A 23,638-nucleotide genomic window follows, 5' to 3' on the forward strand; every position below is an offset into this window, starting at 1 on the left:
GTAAGGAGGACCAAGCTGCAGTGGCGCAAACCTTTTAATGATCTCAGCAAATCATGAAGCATTACTGCAAAACTACACTCAATCTCATCCTTCTGCACCACTCATCACATCCCCATCACTCTGCCTTCCCTACTCTACCCCTGCACATCCTTACTCACACCAACTTACCTTGCACCTCCATCCATCTCTCTATCTACATTATCACAAGGGTAGGCACTTGGGTATTTTACCCAATGTTCATGTAAACTTTCTATTATTGTGTTGTCAAACATTGAAATCTTTAATTTTAACATTTTGCCTTCTTGGACAGATTGGTGTGCTCCTTTGAAAGTGACTTAATGAGCTGTAGTGAATGGCGAGACATAACAGTATCCCCCGCAATGCTGATGAGTGTGAAAGGAATGGCTTGGGCATTATCGGGATGCTTTATGGTGTTGGAGTGGGGTGGGGCCAATCTGACGCATCATGCCAGGGTGTACAGCATCAAGTGAAGTAAATGTGGCCATGGTGAGGCCATCCATGGCCTCCCAGGCAGCAATGTGGTCATGTGCTGATGTCCTGAGTCCTCTGCAACATCAATTGATTGTGGAGAAAGTTGATGTTGTTGGTGGTGATGCTGCTGTGCCTTGTGATGTTGGTGTTGGGGCTGATCGTGGTGGGATTCTGAAGACCAAGATGAGATTTCTTTCAAGGGCACCGATGCTGCTGGAATAGATGGCAGCTGAAGTTGAGATGTTAGAAGCGATCTGTCAATGGTGAGAAAGATTGCTTCAAAGAGGTGACAGTGGATAGTTTACTCCAAACACTTCCAACCTTCCTAAAGTTGAAAAGTGTATTCCAAGTCCTGAAGGTTCCAGCTTCTAAAATTGAAAAGTGAACAGCTGTGAAATGGTAGCTTTTATACCATCTATTCAGAGAAATGGAGAGTCATGGAAAATCCGACCTACTTACCTGACATCACACCCGGGCCCCGTGAAACTCTTCAAAAAGCTGGAAAAATAGTAAGTTAGATGGTAAAATGCTTTTTAAATACCTTTCAACACCAGACTGTCTATTTGTACTAGTTTTTTGTGTGTCCTTCTGCACATGCACGCATTGGACTACCCCCTTTTGAGCATGGGCTGTCGATTCGGTCGCGCATGCGCAATGTGACGTACGAGGAAGTCGGAAGTCGGAAATGGGGCCAAACCACGAGCTGTGTGGAGCTGCCACTGGAGCTGCTTCTAGCTTTTGGATTATTTTGAACATTTTCGCAGTCTTCTGTGGGAGAGAAAACATCGGAGGTAGTGGGAGAGAGACTGGGGAGGGAGAGGCAGAGACTGGGGGGAGGGAGACAGAGATTGGGGGAAGAGACAGGGGAAGTGGGAGAGAGAATCGGAGGGGAGAGAGGGAACTCAGGGAAGACGGATCACGTTCTTCCAACTCCCTTTACACTCACATCCGATTTCTCGGAAAGCTCGGTGTGTATGTGACAAGGGACATTATTGGAGTGGATGAAATCTGGAAGTCACAACACTGTCACTATTGACTTTATACCCAATAAACCTGTTAACAATCCGTGACCCATACACAATGCCCCATCTATGGCGAGGCGGAAAGTGGGGTAAGTCCAAGAACCTGGACTGGGATGTTGCAGGAACTTGGGCTGGGGCGGGGGAGGGAGGGGGTCAGGAATTTGGGCTGTTGAGGGGGGGTCATGATCTTGGGATGGGGGGAGTCAGGAAATTGGGCTGGGGAGAGGGGCTGAAAGGCCTTTTTCTGTGCCGTATATCCTATGTAATGTAATCCTATGTAAAGTTGATCCTTTTAGTCCCTAATCAGCCCCACCCTTCCTTTGACTACTCTTTTGCTATTTATGTGTTTACAAAAGACTTTTGAATTCATTTTTATGTTACCTACTAATCTATTCTCATACCCTCTCTTTGCCACTCAAATTTCCTTTTTCAGTTCTCCCCTGTACCTTTTCTATTCAGCTTGGTTATCTACTGAATTCTGTACCCGACATTTATCATAAGCCTCCTTTTTTCTATTTCATTTTAATTTTTAGTCATCCAAGGAGTTCCAGCTTTGAATGCTCTTCCTTTCCCCCTGGTGGGAATGTGCCTAGCCTGTACCCGAACTATGGTCCTCTTTGAAGACCACCCATTGCTCATTTACTGTTTTACCTGACAATCTTTGATTGCAATCCACTTGGGCCATATCCTTTTTCAGTTCACTGAAATTAGCCCTCCTCCAGTTGAATATTTGCACATTTGATTTTTCCATTTCCGTAACTATTTGAAACCTGATGATATTATGATCACGGTTTCCCAAATACTCCCCCACTGAAACATGCTCCACTTGCCACTTGCCCCACTTCATTTTCCAGAACTAGTCCCAGCACTGTTTTCTTCCTCGTTGGGCTGGAAACATACTGATCAACAAAGTTCTTTTGTACATATTTCAGGCAGTCCTCCCCACCTTTGCCTGCTATACTGTTATTTTCCCAGTCTATATAGGGATCAATTTTCCCCAGTGATTTGCGCAGTTTTTTTTGGCGCGTGCTGCTTTTTTCAACAGAGGAGGACTAAGGGTTTAATTAAGAAGGGGAAAATAGAGTACGAGAGGAAGCTTGCAGGGAACATAAGAACTGACTGCAAAAGCTTCGATAAATATGTGAAGAGAAAAAGATTAGTAAAGACAAACATAGGTCCCTTGCAGTTGGATTCAGGTGAATTTATAATGGCGAACAAAGAAATGGCAGACCAATTGAACAAATAACCTTCCAAATGTACTCGGGGACAGTGGGTCTAGTTAGAATGAGGAACTGAAAGATATCCTTATTAGGCGGCAAATTGTGTTTGGGAAATTGATAGGATTAAAGGCCGATAAATCCCTGGGTCCTAATAGTCTGCATCCCAGAGTACTGAAGGAAGTGGCCCTAGAAATAGTGGGTGCATTGGTGATCATTTTCCAACAATCTATCGACTCTGGATCAGTTCCTATGGACTGGAGGGTAGCTAATGTAACGGCACTTTTCAAAAAAGGAGGGAGAGAGAAAGCGGGTAATTATAGACCGGTTAGCCTGACATCAGTAGTGGGGAAAATGTTGGAACCAATCATTGAGGATGAAATAGCAGCCCCTTTGGAAAGCAGTAACAAGATCGGACCGAGTCAGCATGGATTTATGAAAGGGAAATCATTCTTGACGAATCTTCTGGAATTTTTTGAGGATGTAACTCATAGAGTGGACAAGGGAGAACCAGTGGATGTGGTGTATTTGGACTTTCAAAAGGCTTTTGACAAGGTCCCGCACAAGAGATTGGTGTACAAAATCAAAGCGCATGGTATTGGGGGTAATGTACTGATATGGATAGAGAACTGGTTGGCAGACAGGAAGCAGAGAGATGGGATAAATGGGTCATTTTCAGAATGGCAGTCATTTATTAGTGGGGTGCCGTAGGGCTCAGTGCTGGGACCCCAGCTCTTTACAATATACATTAACGATTTGGATGAAGGAATAGAGTGTAATATCTCCAAGTTTGCGGATGACACTAAACTGGGTGGCGGTGTGAGCTGTGAGGAGGCTGCAAAGAGGCTGCAGGGTGACTTGGACAGATTAGGTGAGTGGGCAAATGCATGGCAGATGCAGTAAAATGTGGATAAATGTGAGGTTATCCATTTTGGGGACAAAAACATGAAGGCAGAATATTATCTGAATGGCGGCAGACTAGAAAAAGGGGAGGTGCAACAAGACCTGGGTGTCATGGTTCATCAGTCACTGAATGTGGGCACGCAGGTACAGCAGGCAGTAAAGAAGGCAAATGTATGTTGGCCTTCATAGCTCGGGGATTAGAATATCGGAGCAGGGAGGTCTTACTGCAGTTGTACAGAGCCTTAGTGAGGCCTCACCTGGAATATTGTGTTCAATTTTGGTCTCCTCGCCTGAGAAAGGACGTTCTTGCTATTGAGGGAGTGCAGCGAAGGTTCACCAGACTGATTCCAGGGATGGCTGGGCTGTCATATGAGGAGAGACTGGATTTAACTGGGCCTTTATTTACTGGCGTTTAGAAGGATGAGAGGGGATTTCATAGAAACATATAAGATTCTGACGGGACTGGACAGGTTAGATGCGGGAAGAATGTTCTCGATGTTGGGGAATGGCCTACTCCTGCACCTATTTTCTATGTTTCTATGTTTCTATGATGATGCTGTGGAGGAGACAATTGACTTGTCATCGCATGAGGAACCTCAGAGCACGTAGGATGATGGGCAGGAGGCCTTACCCATGTCGGGTATATCGAGACAGGTGTTCACCTGAGTGCTGCAGACTGTGTGAGAAGGCTGTGTTTCTGCAAAGAAGTTGTAACTGAGATTTGTGAGTTAGCAAAAGCAGATCTGCAACCTAGAAGCATCAGGAGGACTGCTTTGTCAGTTGAAGTCAGGGAAAATAGAGTATGAGAGGAAGCTTGCTGGGAACATAAAAACTAACTGCAAAAGCTTCTATAAATATGTGAAGAGAAAGAGATTAGGGAAGACAAACATAAATCCCTTGCTGTTTGAATCAGGTGAATTTATAATGGGGAACAGAGAAATGGCAGACCAATTTAACAAATACTTTGGTTCTGTCTTCAGGAAAGAAGACACTAATAACCTGCCAGGAATACTAGGGGACAGCGAATCGAGTGAGAAGGAGGAACTGAAGGAAGTTCTTATTAGTCAGGAAATTGTGTTAGGGAAATTGAAGGGATTGAAGGCCGATAAATCCCCAGGGCCTGAGAGTCTGCATCCCAGAGTAATTAAGGTAGTGGCCCTAAAAATAGTGGAGGCATTGGTGATCATTTTCCAACAGTCTATCGACTCTGAATCAGTTCCTATGGACTGGAGGGTAGCTAATGTAACACCACTTTTTAAAAAAGGAGGGGGAGAGAAAACGGGGAATTATAGACCGGTTAGCCTGACATCGGTAGTGGGGAAAATGTTGGAATCAATTATTAAAGATGAAATAGCAGTGCATTTGGAAAGCAGTGACAGGATTGGACCAAGTCAGCATGGATTTATGAAAGGGAAATCATGCTTGACAAATCTTCTAGAATTTTTTGATGATGTAACTAGTAGAGTGGACAAGGGAGAACCAGTGGACGTGGTGTATTTGGACTTTCAAAAAGCTTTTGACAAGGTCCCGCACAAGAGATTGTTGTGCAACATTAAAGCACATGGTATTGGGGGTAATGTATTGACGTGGATAGAGAACTGGTTGGCAGACAGGAAGCAGAGTGATGGGATAAACGGGTCCCTTTCAGAATGGCAGGCAGTGACAAGTGGGGTGCCGCAGGGCTCAGTGCTGGGACCCCAGCTATTTACAATATACATTAATGATTTAGATGAAGGAATTGAGTGTAATATCTCCAAGTTTGCAGATGACACTAAGCTGGGTGGCGGTGTGAGCTGTGAGGAGGATGTTAAGAGGCTGCAGGGTGACTTGGACAGATTAGGTGAATGGGCAAATGCATGGCAGATGCAGTATAATGTGGATAAATGTGAGGTTATCCACTTTGGGGGCAAAAACGTGAAGGCAGAATATTATCTGAATGGTGGCAGATTAGGAAAAGGGGAGGTGCAACGAGATCTGGGTGTCATGGTACATCAGTCAATGAAAGTTGGCATGCAGGTACAGCAGGAGGTGAAGAAGGCAAATGGCATGTTGGCCTTCATATTTAGGGGATTTGTGTGTAGGAGCAGGGAGGTTTTACTGCAGTTGTACAGAGCCTTGGTGAGGCCTCACCTGGAATATTGTGTTCAATTTTGGTCTCCTACTCTGAGGAAGGACGTTCTTGCTACTGAGGGAGTGCAGTGAAGGTTCACCAGACTGATTCCCGGGATGGCAGGACTGACATATGAAGAGAGACTGGATCGACTGGGCCTGTATTCACTGCAATTCAGAAGGATGAGAGGGGATCGCATAGAAACTTATAAAATTCTGATGGGCCTGGACAGGTTGGATGCAGGAAGAATGTTCCCAATGTTGGGGAAGTCCAGAACCAGGGGTCACAGTCTAAGGATAAGGGGTAAGCCATTTAGGACTGAGATGAAGAGAAACTTCTTCACTTAGAGAGTTGTGAACCTGAGGAATTCTCTACCGCAGAGAGTTGTTGATGCCAGTTCGTTAGATATATTCAAGAGGGAGTTAGATATGGCCCTTATGGCTAAAGGGATCAAGAGGTATAGAAAGAAAGCAGGAAAGGGGTACTGAGGTGAATGATAAATGAGATTATTGAATGGTGGTGCAGACTCGAAGGGCCGAATGGCCTTCTCCTGCTCCATTTTCTATGTTTCTATGTTTCTAACTGAAGGTTACAGCTGCACTATCATGCTTTGCATCTGGATCATTACAGGCCATAACTGGGGATGTGTGCACCATTTCTCAACATCCAATACATATCTGCATTCGGCAGATGACATGAAGTTCCCCATGACCGCCCAGGCATTGCATGAAAGGGTTGTGGGCTGGTGAGAGTGGCTGATGATGAGGAGGAAGATGCAGATGATGAGGATGAGGAGGAGGAGGAGGACGAGGACGAGGAACCCATGCAACAACTTTAACGATTGCTCGAGCCTTACACCAGCAGCTCATCCGTGAACGTTTTGCTGCCTGAAGGCTAAGCAGCAACTATTCCAAATGGACCATGTTTACTGTTTGGACCTGTTCTGTTATGTTGTGTTGTGTTAATGGAACAAATAATGGAAATGATTCTTCCTTACTTGAAAAAGCTGTGTTAATAATGGAACAAATAATGGAAGTGATTCAGTTATAATTTTAAAAATATTTTATTCGAAGTTTAACAAACACTTGCTTGTACTTAACTTTAATAAAAATATTCTTGTATCAAACGGTAAAGTTTTCAGTTAAGATCACTTACAAACTTTAAGATCACTTACAAACTTTAAGATTACTTACAAACTCTAAGATCACTTAAAAACTTTAAAATCATTTACAAACTTTTAAACATAAATTTACATAACTTACAAAAAACTTTTAATTTGAGAACAATTACAAAAGTAACAACAACAACAGCAAAAAAAGGCTGCACCCATCTCTCCTCCACCTTATTCTAGGACCGCCCGCTGCGCTTGGTCTTGTTGACTCTACTCCTGCCCGCAGGCTGTGGTGCAGCATTTCTCGGGTTGGTACCAAGCTTATTCTTTCGAACATCTCGGGTAATGCGCACTTCTTGATTGGGATGGGGGTGGACGCGAGGGGGCAGGCGTTAATGTGGAAGGCCCGACTTGGGCCTCTTCAGATGCTAGTCTGGGAATTGGAGTGGGAGTCGCAGTTGATTCTGTCAATGGGTGCGGGGTCTGGTGTGTGTTCACTTATTGCAGCAGCTAACTCTGACATTTCCTCCTTCATGTGCCCTAACAGTGTCTCAACCATCTCCAACATTCCCTCCCTCATGTTCACCGACAGTGTCTCAGCTACCTGTAACATTCCCTCCCTCATGTTGACCAACAGTGTGTCAACTACCTGCAACATTCCCTCCCTCATGTGCCCTGACAGTGTCTTAACTAACTGCAAAATTCTCTCACTCATGTGCCCCAACAGCGCACTTCTGACATTCCCTCCCTCATGTGCACCAACATTGTATCAGCTGCCTTAGACATTCCCTCCCTCATGTTCCCAGACAGTGTTCCCATTTCTCGTGAGAGTGCTTTTACTTCTCCTGACAGTCCCAATACCTCATCTCCCACCCCACTGATGGTGTCCAGGAGTGATCATGTAAGATCAATGTTCTCTGCACTCATTGCCATCATCTGAACCACACCTGTTAGATCCTGCACCTCAAGAGAGAGCTGTTGAGCTCTCCTTCCCCTCCTCACCCTGGGTGTGGCTCGCTACATCCCACTGGGGCCTGCAGCCTCGGATGTTGGAGTCCTGGGCGTGCCTTGCTGCATCCCACTGGAACCCGCAGCCTCGGACAATGGGGCCCTGGGTGTGCCTCACTGCACCCCACTGGAATTCCCAGCCACTGACTGTGCGAAACCATGGAATGTCCCAACAACACTCGTACCACTCAGAAAAGGGGCTGGAACCTCAATGGGCGGCACCTGCAGCTCCTCCAGAGTGAGTACAACAGTGGGGGCTTCATCAATCAACTCCCCCTCTCCCTCACCCCCATGTTCTTGGTCTAGAAGGTGGGATTGGAAGATGTTCTCCTCTTCAGGCTCATCTGCCTCTGAATCTTCTTCTGCATCATCAGGGTTGGCCTCAAGTTTTGCAAAATATAACAGAACAGACAAATGGTGAGCAGCAGAGGAAGGGGCAGGGTGGGTGGCATGAGTAGGCTCACACATCGCAGGCAGCAGGCTGATTTGAAGGACCACGATGAATGATAACACATTGCATCAACCGAAGCATAGCTGACGGAGCCATCTCTATGAACCGATGCATGGCTAGCCCGCACAGTGCTTAACATTTAGCAAAGCCAGACTGTGGAATTTGCAGGACTTACCCTCTCCAGCTTGTGCAGTGGTGGTTGCTTTTCTCTAGGCAGGACCCATCAAAGCAGCGACCCTGTCTCCCAAATATGTCAGTGAGTGCAGATTTGCCAGGCCTCCTCCTGTTCGGGTTCTTTCCCTTTTGTTGTGTGCCACCTTCCTCTGCAAAGATGAAAATATAACTTTTTAGAGAGGGTGTCTTTCTGCTGGGTGGGACATATACAGATGGTCACATTTACAATTGCAATTCCACTGAATAAATGAAAATATTACTTACACTAACTACTTGACCAATGTCCTGCCACAGACCTCAGGATGTTCACCATTGCACAGTAATCTTCTGCAAATTGGTTCCAGCATTTTTTCATTTCTTTTGGTGAAACTTTTATGTGATCTCTGCTGGTGTCCAGCTCATGCCATCTGGCCTCAATTACAGTAACTAGTGCCTCCACTTCATCCTGAAAGAAATTCTTGGTCCTTGAGCCGCATTGCATCTTGTATTGCAGCTCCGATTTTTCCAATGAGAATTAAAGTTCTCATACACAACTGGCTCTTTAAAAATGGCCGAACGCAGACCGGGAACTGTACTGGGCACGCGCGCCCATAGCAATCACATCAAAAACGTCCTTTTATTTCCCGCGCATGCGCAGAAGGGATGGCATAGTTTTTTCGGCGTACACATTAGGCTCCACCCCCCAAAGCTAAAGGACAGGCCGTGCGGTGCCAATTTCAAATAATAGAACCGGGAAACTTGCTACTTGTTTTTTGGAGTAGTCGGTGCCAAAAGAAAATGGATGTAGCTCTGGCACTACGCCAAAAAACAATGTTGGGAAAATTGAGCCCTATATTAGGAAAATTGAAGTCCCCCATTTTGACTGCTCTAAAGTTTTTGCACCTTTTTGCAATTTGCCTGCAAATTTGCTCCTCTATCTCCTTCCCACTCTTTGGTAATCTACAAATGTGCATGCAGCAGCATGCTAGCTCCTCTTGTCGTTCCATAATTCTGCCCAAATAGACTGTGCAGAAGTCCCACCCCCGAGCTATATTGGGCTTACCGCCCCCGAGAGGAACTGCAGCGCAAAATTTCCAGCACTACGCAGTGGGACCCGTGCAACAAACAAGCAGAGTGCCAGGCTGCAAGAATGCGGCACAGACCTCACGATCTACAAGCAAAAAGGCCACAACCGGTAAGTCAGCCATTTTTTTTGCTGCCGTACCTCCCCTTTAATTTTTGCCCCGCAGTAGCTTTCACGGGGTGTTACCAAATTTTCACTCCGGGGCGAAAACAGGTCGCCGTGCATGGTGATGACATTATCAATGCAGGTGCAGAGGAGTGGGGCGCTACCGGTTACCACTGCCACTAAACTCCCACGGAATTTTGTGGGAGTCAGTAGTGGTGCCGTGCCCGGGCAAAAAGTCACTTGCGGCTGTTAACGGGAGGTGCAAACGACCCAAATTTTCCCCCCGCTGTCTTTGAATCCTTTCTGGTGGTATAACAGTATCTTTGATCAACAGTGCCACCCCATCCTTTTTATCCTTCCCTATCTTTTGTGAATACATTGTAGCCAGGAGTATTAAGTGCCCATTTGAGCCAGGTCTCTTTTATTGTCACTATATCATAATCCCATTAAGCTACTTGTGCCTGCAGCTCACCAACCTTATTTACCATGCTCCGATGATTTACGCACATGCAGTCTAAACCAATGCTTCGCATTTCCCTGATCTGATCCCTCCTATTTCTGAACTCCTCTTTATTCTAATGCTGTTTGTCTCTCCCTGTACATCTTGTATCACCTCGTTAATGCTTCATCCTGGTGCCCCTCCTCCTGCCAACTCTCCCCACAATACTAGTTAACCTCCCTGTGAGGACATTTGACCCAGACCTGTTGACGTGCAACCCATGCACCTTGAACAGGTCCCTCCTGCCCCAGAAATATTTCTACTGCTCCAGGAAACTGAAGCCCTCCCTCTTACACCATTTGTCCAGCCATGTGTTAACCTGTCTTATCTCACTGCTCCTATACTCATTAGCACATGGCACTGGGATTAATGCAGAGATTATTACCTTAGAGATCCTATTCTTTAACATCCTCCCTAGCTCGTGAAACTCTGTTTGTAGGATCTCAATTCTTTTCCTACCTACATCATTGGTTCCAACATGGACCACAACTTCTGGCTGTTACCCTTTTCGCGCAAAATGTTCTGTGGCCATTCAGAGATGTCCTTTACCCAGGAACCAGGGAGACAACTCACCATGCGAGACTGTTGTCAGCAGTTGGAGAAACGTCTATCTGTACACCTGATTATCGAATCCCCCATGACCACTGTATTTCTACACTTTGCTGTGCAACCCCCCTGCCCCTCCCCTCGTGCAGTAATTTACCCCACGGTGCCATGGGTGTGCTCTAAACTGCACTCACCCGATATGTCATCACCCTCACTGGTATTCAGTGCTGAAAACTGGTTGGAGTGGTGTACTCCAGGAGCATTCCAGCACTGTCTAGCTCTTCCTATCCTGTCGAATGGCCACCCACTCACTATCCTCCTGGACTTGCTGTAGCTGAGGGCAGACCACCCCCTGGAACGTGCGCTCCAGGAAAATCTCACTCTCCCATATGCCTGACAGTGACTCCAGTTGCACCTCAAGCTTGAGTTCAAGCAACTGGAGGCACTTCCTTCACACGTGGTTATCCAGGACACATGAAGCGTCCTGGAGTTCCCACATAGTACAGGTGCAACATCCCAAATCCGGAACTCTGAAAACTGGAATTGTCCGAAAACTTGACATTTTCACAAAGCTGATGGAGTCGTCCGGAATCCGGAATTGTTTTCCGAAAACCGGACATTTTTGAGGCAAAACCTGAAATCCGGCACGGATTCGGTCAAGGATTACGGATTTCAGGCTATTAATTTTCTTGTCTGAAATCTGAAAAAAAAACAAAATCCTGAGGATTCCTGATTTTGGATGTTGTACCTGTACAGGAATTACAGGCAATGGGTCTCAGCTGTCTCATCATTTTACTTAAATGTCTATCTACTTATGTTAGATATATATACATCTATGTTTTTCATTTAGTATCTCCTTACCCCTATTTATTATTTAATTATGTATGTATGCCAGAATTATAATTTAATGCAATTCGTATCCCTTTAATGGTGGTATCCTCTACTTAGTTAATTTTAATGTTATCCCCTTAGATTTAAATAATTACTCTCATTATTTATCTATTTACTGTTGCCCCATGGTTTGCACCTCCTTCCCCTTCTACACTGAATTCCCACTCTCACCAATTTCTCATCGCCATTCAGTTTAGCAGATTCATCCAAATCTGTCTTCACCAAGCTCTGTACGCACAGCGACCAGGAGGGGATGAGGTTGTTGATTTTAGAGGGAGAAGGAGAAGGAGAAGGTTGGAGTAATTGGTAGGTGGGATGGGAATGTTTATGGGTGGGTTTATGTTTTTATCTGGTGATTATATGATAAAAGTTTATTTTTAATGATTTTAAGTGTGGTGGTGAAGATTTGTCAACTACCAAAACTGAAATTTTGTCCAATGATCTCATTGGTTCTTGCTAACTGTATAACTATTTTTTTTTATTATTCGTTCCGGGATGTGGGCCAGCATTTATTGCCCATTCCTAATTGCTCTTGAGAAGGTGGTGGTGAGCTACTTTGCTGAACTGCTGCAGTCCTTGTGAAGGTACTCCCACAGTGCTGTTAAGGAGTTCCAGGACTTTGACGTAGCAATGATGAAGGAACAGCGATATATTTCCAAGTCTGGATGGTGTGTAACTTGGGGGGGAACTTGCAAGTGATGGTATTCCCATGCGCCTGCTGCCCTTGTCCATCTAGTTGGTAGAGGGCGCGGGTTTGGGAGGTGCAGTGCCGAAGAAACAGTGGTGAGTTGCTGCAGTGTATCTTATAGATGGTGTACACTACAGCCATGGTGCGCTGCTGGTGGAGGGAGTGTATGTTGAAGATGGTGAATCGGGTGCCAATCAAGCGGGCTGCTTTGTCCTGGATGGCGTAGAGCTTCTTCAGTGTTGTTGGAACTGCAGTCATTCAGGCAAGTGGAGAGTATTCCATCACACTCTTGACTTGTGCCTTGTAGATGGTGGAAAGGCTTTGCGGAGTCAGGAGGTGAGACACTCGTCACAGAATACCCAGCCTCTGATCTGCTTTTGTAGCCATATTATTTATGTGGCTGGTCCAGTTAAGTTTCTGGTCAATGGCGACCCCTGGATATTGATGGTGGGGGATTTGGCAATGGTAATACCATTCAATGCCAAGGGGAGTTGGTTAGACTCTCAGTTGTTGGAGATAGTCATTGCCTGGCATTTGTGTGGCACAAATGTTACTTGCCACTTATCAGCCCAAGCCTGAATGTCTTTATGATTGAGGGAAGGTCATTGATGAAGCAGCCGAAGACGGTTGAGCTTAGGGCACTGCCCTGAGGAACTCCTGCAACAATGTCCTGGGGCTGGGATGATTGACCTCCAACAACCACAACCATCTTCCTTTTTGCTAGGTATGACTCCAGCCAGTGGAGAGTTTTCCCCCGGATTCCCATTGACTTCAATTTTACTCCATCATCATCATCATAGGCGGTCTCTCGAAACGAGGATGACTTGCTTCCACGCTAAAAAAAGGACGAGTTCACAGGTGTTTCAATGAAGGACCTGAACTACATCCTGAAGGGTGGTAGATGCCTGTGCGTTGATTTTTTTAACGTGGGGTGGCCATTGCACACCAGCCACCACACGGGCTTGACAGAGCGAGGTCTTGGTCCAGTGGCAAGGATTACCCAAGACAACTGGGGACCAGCTCTGCTGCACGGACCTAGTGCACACATATAGCAGTGTGGGCTGGGCCGTGCTGCCCCTGGGCCCCTGCGAGGGAACATCAATTTTACTAGGGCTCCTTGATGCCACACTCAGTCAAATGCTGCTTTGATGTCAAGTGCAGTCACTCTCACCTCACCTCTGGAATTCAGCTCTTTGTCCATGTTTGGGCCAAGGCTATAATGAGGTCTGGAGCTGAGTGATCCTGGCGGAACCCAAACTGAGTATCAGTGAGCAGGTTATTGGTGAGTAAGTGCCGTTTGATAGTACTGTCGATGACACCTTCCACCACTTTGCTGAAGATTGACAATAGACTGATGGGGCTGTAATTGGCTGGATTAGATTTGTCCTACTTTTTGTAGACAGGACATACCTGGACAGTTTACCACATTGGCGGGTAGATGCCAGTGTTGTAGCTGTACTGGAACATCTTGGCTAGAGGTGTGGATAGTTCTGGAGCACAAGTCTTCAGCATGACAACCGGTCTGTTGTCGGAGCCCATAGCCTTTGCTGTATTCAGTGCACATAGCCGCTTCTTGATATGACGTGGAGTGAATTGAATTGACTGAAGACTGGCTTCTGTGATGGTGGGGACCTTAGAAGGAGGCCGATATAGATCACCCACTCGGCACTTCTGGCTGAAGATGATTGTAAACGCATCAGCCTTGTCTTTTGCACATGCATGCTGGGCTCTGCCATCAGTGAGGATGGAGATATTCATGGAACCTCCTCCTCCCATTAGTTGTTTAATTGTCCACCACCATGCACGACTGTATGTGGCAGGACTGCAGAACTTTGATCTGATCCGTTGATTGTGGGATCACTCAGCTCTGTTTATAGTATTCTGCTTCTGCAGTTTAGCATGCATGCAGTCCTGTGTTGCAGCTTCCCCAGGTTGGTACCTAATTTTTAGATATGCCTGGTGCTGCTCCTGGCATGCTCTTCTGCACTTCTCATTGAACGAGGGTTGGTCCCCTAGCTTGATGGTAATGGTAGAGGTTACAGATTATGGTGGAATACAATTCTGCTGCTGCTGATGGCCCACAGCGTCTCATGGGCGCCCAATTTTGAGCTGCTAGATCTGTTTTGAATCTATCCCATTTAGCATGGTGGTAGTTCCACACAACATGATGGAGGGTGTCTTTAGTGTGAAGCCGGGATTTGTCTCCACAATGACTGTGCCGTGATCACTGCTACTAATGCTGTCATGGACAGATGCATCTGCAACAGGTAGATTAGTGAGGATGAGGTCAAGTAGGTTTTTCCCTTGTGTTGGTTCTCACCACTTACTATAGGCCTAGACTGGCAGCTATGTCCTTCAGGACTCAGCCAGCTCAGTCGGTAGTGGTGCTACCGAGCCACTCTTGGTGATGGACATTGAAGTCCCCCACTCAGAGTATATTCTGTGACCTTGTTATCCTCAGTGCTTCTTCCAAGTGGTGTTCAACATGGAGGAGTACTGATTCATCAGCTGAGGGAGGGCAGTAGGTGGTAATCAGCAGGAAGTTTCCTTGCCCATGTATGACCTGAAGCCATGAGATTTCATGGGGTTCAGAGTCAATGTTGAGGACTGCTAGGGCCACTCCCTCCCGACTGTATACCACTGCCGCCACCTCGGGTGGGTCTGTCCTGCCACTGGAACAGGACATATCCAGGGATGGTGATGGAGGAGTCTGGGACACTGGCTGAAAAGTATGATTCTGTGAGTATGACTATGTCAGGTTTGACTAGTCTGTGGGACAGCTCTCCCAATTTTGGCACAAGTCCTCAGATGTTAGTGAGGAGGACTTTGCAAAGTTGGCTGGACTGGGTGTGCCGTTATCATGTTTGAAACTGGTGCCGAGGTCGATGCCGGGTGGTCCATTCAGTTTTAATCTTATTATTCTTTCTCTTAGCGAAATCGAGGAAGACTTGCTTCCACTCTAAAAGTGAGTTCTCAGGTGACTGTACAGTCCAATAAGGGAATTGCAGTCTCTGTCACAGGTGGGCCAAACAGTGGTTGAAGGAAAGGGTGGGTGGGGAGCCTGGTTTGCCGCACGCTCCTTCCGCTGTCAGCGCTTGATTTCTGCATGCTCTTGGCAATGAGACTCAAGGTGCTCAGCGCCCTCCTGGATGCTCTTCCTCCACTTTGGCCGGTTTTGGGCCAGGGATTCCTAGGTGCCAGTGGGGATGTTGCATTTATTCAAGGAGGCTTTGAGGGTGAAGGTTTCAGAGGACAGTTAAGAGTCAACCACGTTTCTGTGTGTCTAGAGTTACATGTAGGCCAGACCAGGTAAGGACGGCAGATTTCCTTCCCTAAAGGACATTAGTGAACCAGATGTTTTTTTTTTACGACAATGCGGTAGTTTCATGGAGCTCAAGCTTCGCCCCCTCTGCAAAAACGGCACACCTCCGTGTGGTGCGGCGAGTTTCTGATCGAAAAAGCGCGCAGAAAAATTAACTCACGATTCTGGCCGATCCTCGGGTGTTGTTTACCCACAGCGTGGCACAACACAATGAGAGGGGGGAGGAGCTAGGGCCGTGCTGGCTAAACAGAGCTGGCAGGGGTGCGGGGCTAGGGTCCAGCGTCTGTTTCAGTGCTGGCAGCATTGCGCATGCGCGATGGAGCGGTCGCACATGTGCAATGGTGTATTAACATGCATCACTTCCCTCCCCCTCCCCTTAAAATGCCTCGTTTAGCACCTACCACCCCTAGTCCCCCCCCCCTTCCCCCGCCTGACGTGTTGAGCATTCTCCCTCCCTCCCCTCCTTAAGATGCCACGTTCTCCCGTGCCTACCCCAGGCCGAAGGGACTCCTGCACGGACAGCCGCTGCCGACTTTAATTCAAGGTAGGATTTTCTTCAGTTCTTTACTTGTTAATTTAATTATTTACTTCAGTTCTTTATTTTTTATTGAATGCTTATTACTTTTTGTGCTTTGTTTGGTGCTTGGTGGTGCTTTAAATGTAGTTACTTGCGTCGATTTCTTAACTCTAGTTAAGGTTTTTCTGTGCGGACAGAAGTGTCAACATACGCTGGCCTAAGTTAGTTTGGAGCAACTATTTGCTGGCCAAAATCGCTTAAATGGCCAAAACAGGCGTAAGTGGCTTTTAAAAAAAAACGAAACTAAAAAAAAACCTAACTAACTCACTTACACTGGCGCAAATTAATGGCCAGAATTGCAACTAAAACGATACTCCAGAAAAATCAAGTTGCTCCAAAAAAAATGGAGCAACTCCTGGGGAAGTTTGGGCCCATGGTCACCATAACTGACACTAGCTTTTTAAAATTCCAGATTTGTTTCATTAACTGAATTTAAATTCCACAGTTGCTGTGGTGGGATTTGAACTCATATCTCCGGATTATTAGTCCAGGCCCTCTGGATTACTAGTCCTGTACCATCCCGTAATTGAATGAATTAGCATATTAGAAGCTCACTACAATCATCGATTATTACAATCATACAATATTAAAATATTTTTAATTATATACATTGAAATGTTGCAGTATGCACAGGTGTATCTGCATGTATTTGCTCTATTTCTTTAAATAGGATATTTGAATAGTATCACTTGAGAATTAATGACATAATCTGTATTTAGGAATGACTTTCACAATTGAAACGTTGCAATAGTGAAGTAAAAGCTGATTCTTCTGAGGCTGGTGCTGAGGCTGCGTTAAAATCCAGGAGTCCTGATTCAGTTGTTTTTTTGCTTGTGTCTAAGTTTATATCATACTTACTTCACTGCATGATGCTTAATTATCAAAACCCTGAGGAGATAATTAAAATGATAATTAAAATGGTAAACCTACCATTCCATAAGTGTATGAATGTGCTGTTGATACAATGTTTTTCAATCTTCCTCAATTAAATTTCAATGACTATATCATAGCAAAGAGTACATGCAACAAAACCACGCTCCTGCTTGTCTCGTAAAATTAGGTGCATATTCCTCACTCTTTCAGAGCCGGAATTGAAATTTTGAAAATTCCAGAATCATGTATCTGGTCTAGCATGTGATCTCTACTCTGCAGAGCGTATAAACTTTTCCCTGTCTACATATGATCAATTAGAAGGTTCGCTGAAAAGGTACACAGAAGCACTATAGAGCACAGCTATTCAAAGAACCAAGGTTACTGAACTGTTTCTTTCTTCATCACGTAATGGTCTCAGTGGAACTTTGCTGTGGGCCAGTGACTACTAAGAACGGAATTTGTACAGCACACACTCCTTTATTTTTTGCTTCACATTTCTTGCCCCTCTCTCCTGAGGATGTGGACTCTTGCAGCCAATGGTGCCTCACGTAAGTAATCATTCTTCATGTGTGAGTCTAGCCAATCAGTATCGATAGGTATTTGATTCTGGAGAGCATCACAGTTGCAGCTAAGAGGCACCTGTACAGTTGCTGTCAGGCTTTGGAGGTTGTGCATAGTGCCAAAATAACATCAGAAAATAATTGTGTTCACGTGGCAATCTTGTTTTATATGCAGGCCTGCAGAGGTCCAATTCCCTTGATTTCGCAGCTGAGGGAAGAATGTGAGCTGGCCCTATGGCCAGCCGAGTCTTCTGCATAGACACTACCACAAGCTCTTCCTCACCTGCACTGTGACTCACTATCTCAATCCTCTGGGGTGGACATATCTGTGCTAGTGCTTTGAGATAAGTGGACTGAGTAATGCAGGGTCCTGTGAGGTGCTGGCTTCTTTTGCAGCCCTGCGAGCTGCGGCTGTGTTTTGGGCAACACACAGAAACAGAGTTGTGTTAGTATGCTGGTTGCCTGAAACCCCTTCAAATATTACTTACATGGTAATATACTGTTTATCATGATATTAGTTGAGAGGTTCCTCGGGGTGAAATCTCCCAATTAGCTGCATTAACTTCGACGGAAACCCCACATAAACTGTGTTAACAGGGTTTCTGTTGAAGTTGTGGTGGCCAATGAGGAGCATACATGAGGAAATTCCTGGTACAGTAGTTTGTGATTAGGATATGACAAGTATGAGAGTGAGTAAAAAGAAAAGACTTGGATTTATATAGCACCTTTCACGACCACCAGACGTCTCAAAGTGCATTACAGCCAATGAAGTACTTTTGGAGTGTAGTCACTGTTTCAATGTGGGAAACACGACAGCCAAATGCACACAGCAAGCTCCCACAAACAGCAATGTGATAATGACCAGATAATCTGTTTTTGTTAGGTTGATTGAAGGATAAATATTGGCCAGGACGCTGGGGATAACTCCCCCGCTCTTCTTAGAAATAGTGCCATGCGATCTTTTACGTCCACCTGAGAGAGCAGATGGGACCTCGGTTTAAAGTCTCATCTGAAAAACGGCACCTCCGACAGTACAGCACTGTCTCAGCACTGCACTGGTGTGTCAGACTAGATTTATGTACTAGGAGAGTATGGAGAGAAGAAATAACAGGAGAAGAATGGTACTAACCCTTCTGGCGAATCCCACTGGCTTCACCCATTCACCCTTCCCCTATAATCTCATAGTCAACAATTTTCAAGCTGCCTCCTCAAAAGGAGGCGGAGCGACAGTTGGGAGTTCGCTGATGAGGCCTACAAAAGACACAGAGGGAGTCCGGGGAGCAGTGTCGTCAGAGGCGGAGCGGCAGTCGGGAGTTTGCTGGTGAGGCCTACAAAACTCCGGGGAGTCGGAGGCCGACCGGTGCAGCTGCAGCAGGGAGGCAAAAAAGAAGTAGAAAGAAATCGAAAGGTTACGTCACAGCCAAGGGGGTAAGTGATTGGCTGGTGATTGGTGAGTAGTTTTTCTTTTTCTTTTCTTTATCAGTAAGTAACCTTTAGCATTGTTGTTGCCAATTTAAGTATATCTAAGGGTTAAGTCATGGCAGGAAAGTTCGGGCACGTGTTATGCTCTTCCTGTACTACGTGGGAAGTCAGGGACGCCTCCGGTGTCCCTGACGACTAATGTGCGGGAAGCGTATCCACCTCCAGCTCCATTGTCCCTGATGACTACATGTGCGGAAGTGTATCCACCTCCAGCTCTGACAGACCGCGTTGCGGAACTGGAGCTCTGGATGGATTTACTCTGGAGCATGCACGATGCTGAGAATGATGTGAATAGCACATTTAGTGAGTTGGTCTTACCACAGGTAAAGGGTCCACAGCCAGATAGGGAATGGAAGAGCAGTGCAAGGAAGGTATTGCAGAGATCCCCTGCGGTCATCCCCCTGCAAAACAGATACACAACTTTGAGTACTGTTGAGGGGGATGACTCATCAGGGGAGGGCAGCAGCAGCAAAGTTCATGGCACCGTGGCTGGCTCTTCTGCACAGGGCAGGAAAAAGAGTGGGAGAGCGCTAGTGATAGGGGATTCAATTGTAAGGGGAATAGATATGCGTTTCTGCGGCCGCAACCGAGACTCCAGGATGCTATGTTGCCTCCCTGGTGCAAGGGTCAAGGATGTCTCGGAGCGGGTGCAGGACATTCTGAAAAGGAAGGGTGAACAGCCAGTTGTCGTGGTGCATATAGGTACCAACGATATAGGTAAAAAACGGGATGAGGTCCTACGAGACGAATTTAGGGAGCTAGGAGTTAAATTAAAAAGTAGGACCTCAAAAGTAGTAATCTCGGGATTGCTACCAGTGCCACGTGCTAGTCAGAGTAGGAATCGCAGGATAGCTCAGATGAATACGTGGCTTGAGCAGTGGTGCAGAAGGGAGGGATTCAAATTCCTGGGACATTGGAACCGGTTCTGGGGGAGGTGGGACCAGTACAAACCGGATGGTCTGCACCTGGGCAGGACCGGAACCAATGTCCGAGGGGGAGTGTTTGCTAGTGCTGTGGGGAGGATTTAAACTAATGTGGCAGGGGGATGGGAACCGATGCAGGGAGACAGAGGGAAATAAAATGGAGTCAGAAGCAAAAGATAGAAAGGAGAATAGTAAAAGTGGAGGGCAGAGAAACCTAAGGCAAAAAGCAAAAAGGGCCACATTACAGCAAAATTCTAAAGGGGCAAAGTGTGTTAAAAAGACAAGCCTGAAGGCTCTGTGCCTCAATGCGAGGAGTATTCAGGATAAGGTGGATGAATTAACTGCGCAGATAGCAGTTAAAGGATATGATGTAATTGGCATCACGGAGACATGGCTCCAGGGTGACCAAGGCTGGGAACTCAACATCCAAGGATATTCAGCATTTAGGAAGGATAGACAGAAAGGGAAAGGAGGTGGGGTGGCGTTGCTGGTTAAAGAGAAAATTAATGCAATAGTAAGGAGGGACATTAGCCTGGATGATGTGGAATCGGTATGGATGGAGCTGCGGAATTCCAAAGGGCAGAAAACGCTAGTGGGAGTTGTGTACAGACCACCAAACAGTCGTAGTGAGGTTGGGGACAGCATCAAACAAGAAATAAGAGATGTGTGCAATAAAGGTACAGCAGTTATCATGGACGATTTTAATCTACATATTGATTGGGCGAACCAAACTGGTAGCAATGCGGTGGAGGATGATTTCTTGGAGTGTATTCGGGATGGTTTTCTAGACCAATATGTCGAGGAACCAACTAGAGAGCTGGCCATCCTAGACTGGGTGATGTGTAATGAGAAGGGACTAATTAGCAATCGAATTGTGCGAGGCCCCTTGGGGAAGAGTGACCATAATATGGTAGAATTCTTTATTAAGATGGAGAGTGACACAGTTAATTCGGAAACTAGGGTCCTGAACTTAAGGAAAAGTAATTTCGACGGTAAGAGGTGTGAATTGGCTAGAATAGACTGGCAAAGGATGCCTAAAGGGTTGACGGTGGATAAGCAATGGCAAACATTTAAAGATCACATGGATGAACTTCATCAATTGTACATCCCTGTCTAGAGTAAAAATAAAACGGGGAAGGTGGCTCAACCATGGCTAACAAGGGAAATTAAGGATAGTATTAAAGCCAAGGAAGAGGCATATAAATTGGCTAGAAAAAGCAACAAACCTGAGGACTGGGAGAAATTTAGAATTCAACAGAGGAAGACTAAGGGTTTAATTAAGAGGGGGGAAATAGAGTATGAAAGGAAGCTTGCAGGGAACATAAAAACTGACTGCAGAAGCTTCTATAAATATGTGAAGAGAAAAAGATTGGTGAAGACAAACGTAGGTCCCTTGCAGTTGGATTCAGGTGAATTTATAATGGGAAACAAAGAAATGGCAGACCAATTGAACAAATACTTCGGTTCTGTCTTCACGAAGGAAGACACAAATAACCTTCGAATGTACTAGGGGTCAGAAGGAGGAACTGAAGGATATCCTTGTCAGGCGGAAAATTTTGTTAGGGAAATTGATGGGATTGAAGGCCGATAAATCCCCGGGCCTGATAGGCTGCATCCCAGAGTACTTAAGGAAGTGGCCCTAGAAATAGTGGATGCAATGGTGATCATTTTCCAACAGTCTATTGACTCTGGATCAGTTCCTATGGACTGGAGGGTAGCTAATGTAACACCACTTTTTAAAAAAGGAGGGAGAGAGAAAATGGGTAATTATAGACCGGTTAGCCTGGTATCAGTAGTGGGGAAAATGTTGGAATCAATCATTAAGGATGAAATAGCAGCGCATTTGGAAAGCAGTGACAGGATTGGACCAAGTCAGCATGGATTTATGAAAGGGAAATCATGCTTGACGAATCTTCTGGAATTTTTTGAGGATGTAACTAGTAGAGTGGACAAGAGAGAACCAGTGGATGTGGTGTATTTGGACTTTCAAAAGGCTTTTGACAAGGTCCCGTACAAGAGATTGGTGTGCAAAATCAAAGCGCATGGTATTGGGGTTAATGTACTGACGTGGATAGAGAACTGGTTGGCAGACAGGAAGCAGAGAGTCGGGATAAGAGGGTCCTTTTCAGAATGGCAGGCAGTGACTAGTGGAGTGCCGCAGGGCTCAGTGCTGGGACCTGAGCTCTTTACAATATACATTAACGATTTAGATGAAGGAATTGAGTGTAATATCTCCAAGTTTGCAGATGACACTAAACTAGGTGGCTGTTTGAGCTGTGAGGGGGACGCTAAGAGGCTGCAGGGTGACTTGGACAGGTTAGGTGAGTGGGCAAATGCATGGCAGATGCAGTATAATGTGGATAAATGTGAGGTTATCCATTTTGGGGGCAAAAGTACAAAGGCAGAATATTATCTGGATGGCGGCAGATTAGGAAAAGTGGAGGTGCAACGAGACCTGGGTGTCATGGTTCATCAGTCACTGAAAGTGGGCATGCAGTTACAGCAGGCGAAGAAGGCAAATGGTATGTTGGCCTTCATAGCTAGGGGATTTGAGTACAGGAGCAGGGAGGTCTTACTGCAGATGTACAGGGCCTTAGTGAGGCCTCACCTGGAATATTGTGTTCAGTTTTGGTCTCCTAATCTAAGGAAGGATGCTCTTGCTATTGAGGGAGTGGAGCGAAGGTTCACCAGACTGATTCCAGGGATGGCTAGGCTGTCATATGAGGAGAGACTGGATCAACTGGGCCTTTATACTTTGAAGTTTAGAAGGATGAGAGGGGATCTCATAGAAACGTATAAGATTCTGACGGGACTGGACAGGTTAGATGCGGGAAGAATGTTTCTGATGTTGGGGAAGTCCAGAACCAGGGGACATAGTCTTAGGATAAGGGGTAGGCCATTTAGGACTGAGATGAGGAGAAACTTCTTCACTCACAGAGTTGTTAACCTGTGGAATTCCCTGCCGCAGAGAGTTGTTGATGACAGTTCATTGGATATATTCAAGAGGGAGTTAGATATGGCCCTTACGGCTAAGGGGGTCAAGGGGTATGGAGAGAAAGCAGGAAAGGGGTACTGAGGGAATGATCAGCCATGATCTTATTGAATGGTGGTGCAGGCTCGAAGGGTCGAATGGCCTACTCCTGCACCTATTTTCTATGTTTCTAAGTACTCAAGGGCTTAAAACTGAGGGATCATCTCACCACCTGTGTGCATCTGCTTCCTCCTTCTATGTGCTTCTCCTGCGTGCAGCAAAGTGATGTTGAGATGTCGAACCTCTCAGGAGCACATACAGTGATACCCATCATGCAGCTAGCTTTGGTTGTGAGTAATAGTTTCAGGGCACACTTTTAAAGATATAAGTACAGCAAGATTTCTAGTTGTAATTTGGAGATAGTGCACCCTGCTGTAGTTTGGCCATGCACGTTATGCATTGAAAGAGCTGTAGTTTATTTACATTTTTTCTTGGAATATGGGCGACCCACTAGCAAAGCAGCATTTATTACCCATTCCTAGTTTCCCTGAGGGCATTGAATCAATCATGTAGTGTAGGATTGGAGTCACATGTGGACCAGACCAGTTGGAGGTGATAGGTTTCCTTCGCTGAAGGACATCAGTGACCCA

The sequence above is a fragment of the Pristiophorus japonicus genome, chromosome 5, assembly GCF_044704955.1.
Source record: "Pristiophorus japonicus isolate sPriJap1 chromosome 5, sPriJap1.hap1, whole genome shotgun sequence".
NCBI lineage: Eukaryota > Metazoa > Chordata > Chondrichthyes > Pristiophoridae > Pristiophorus > Pristiophorus japonicus.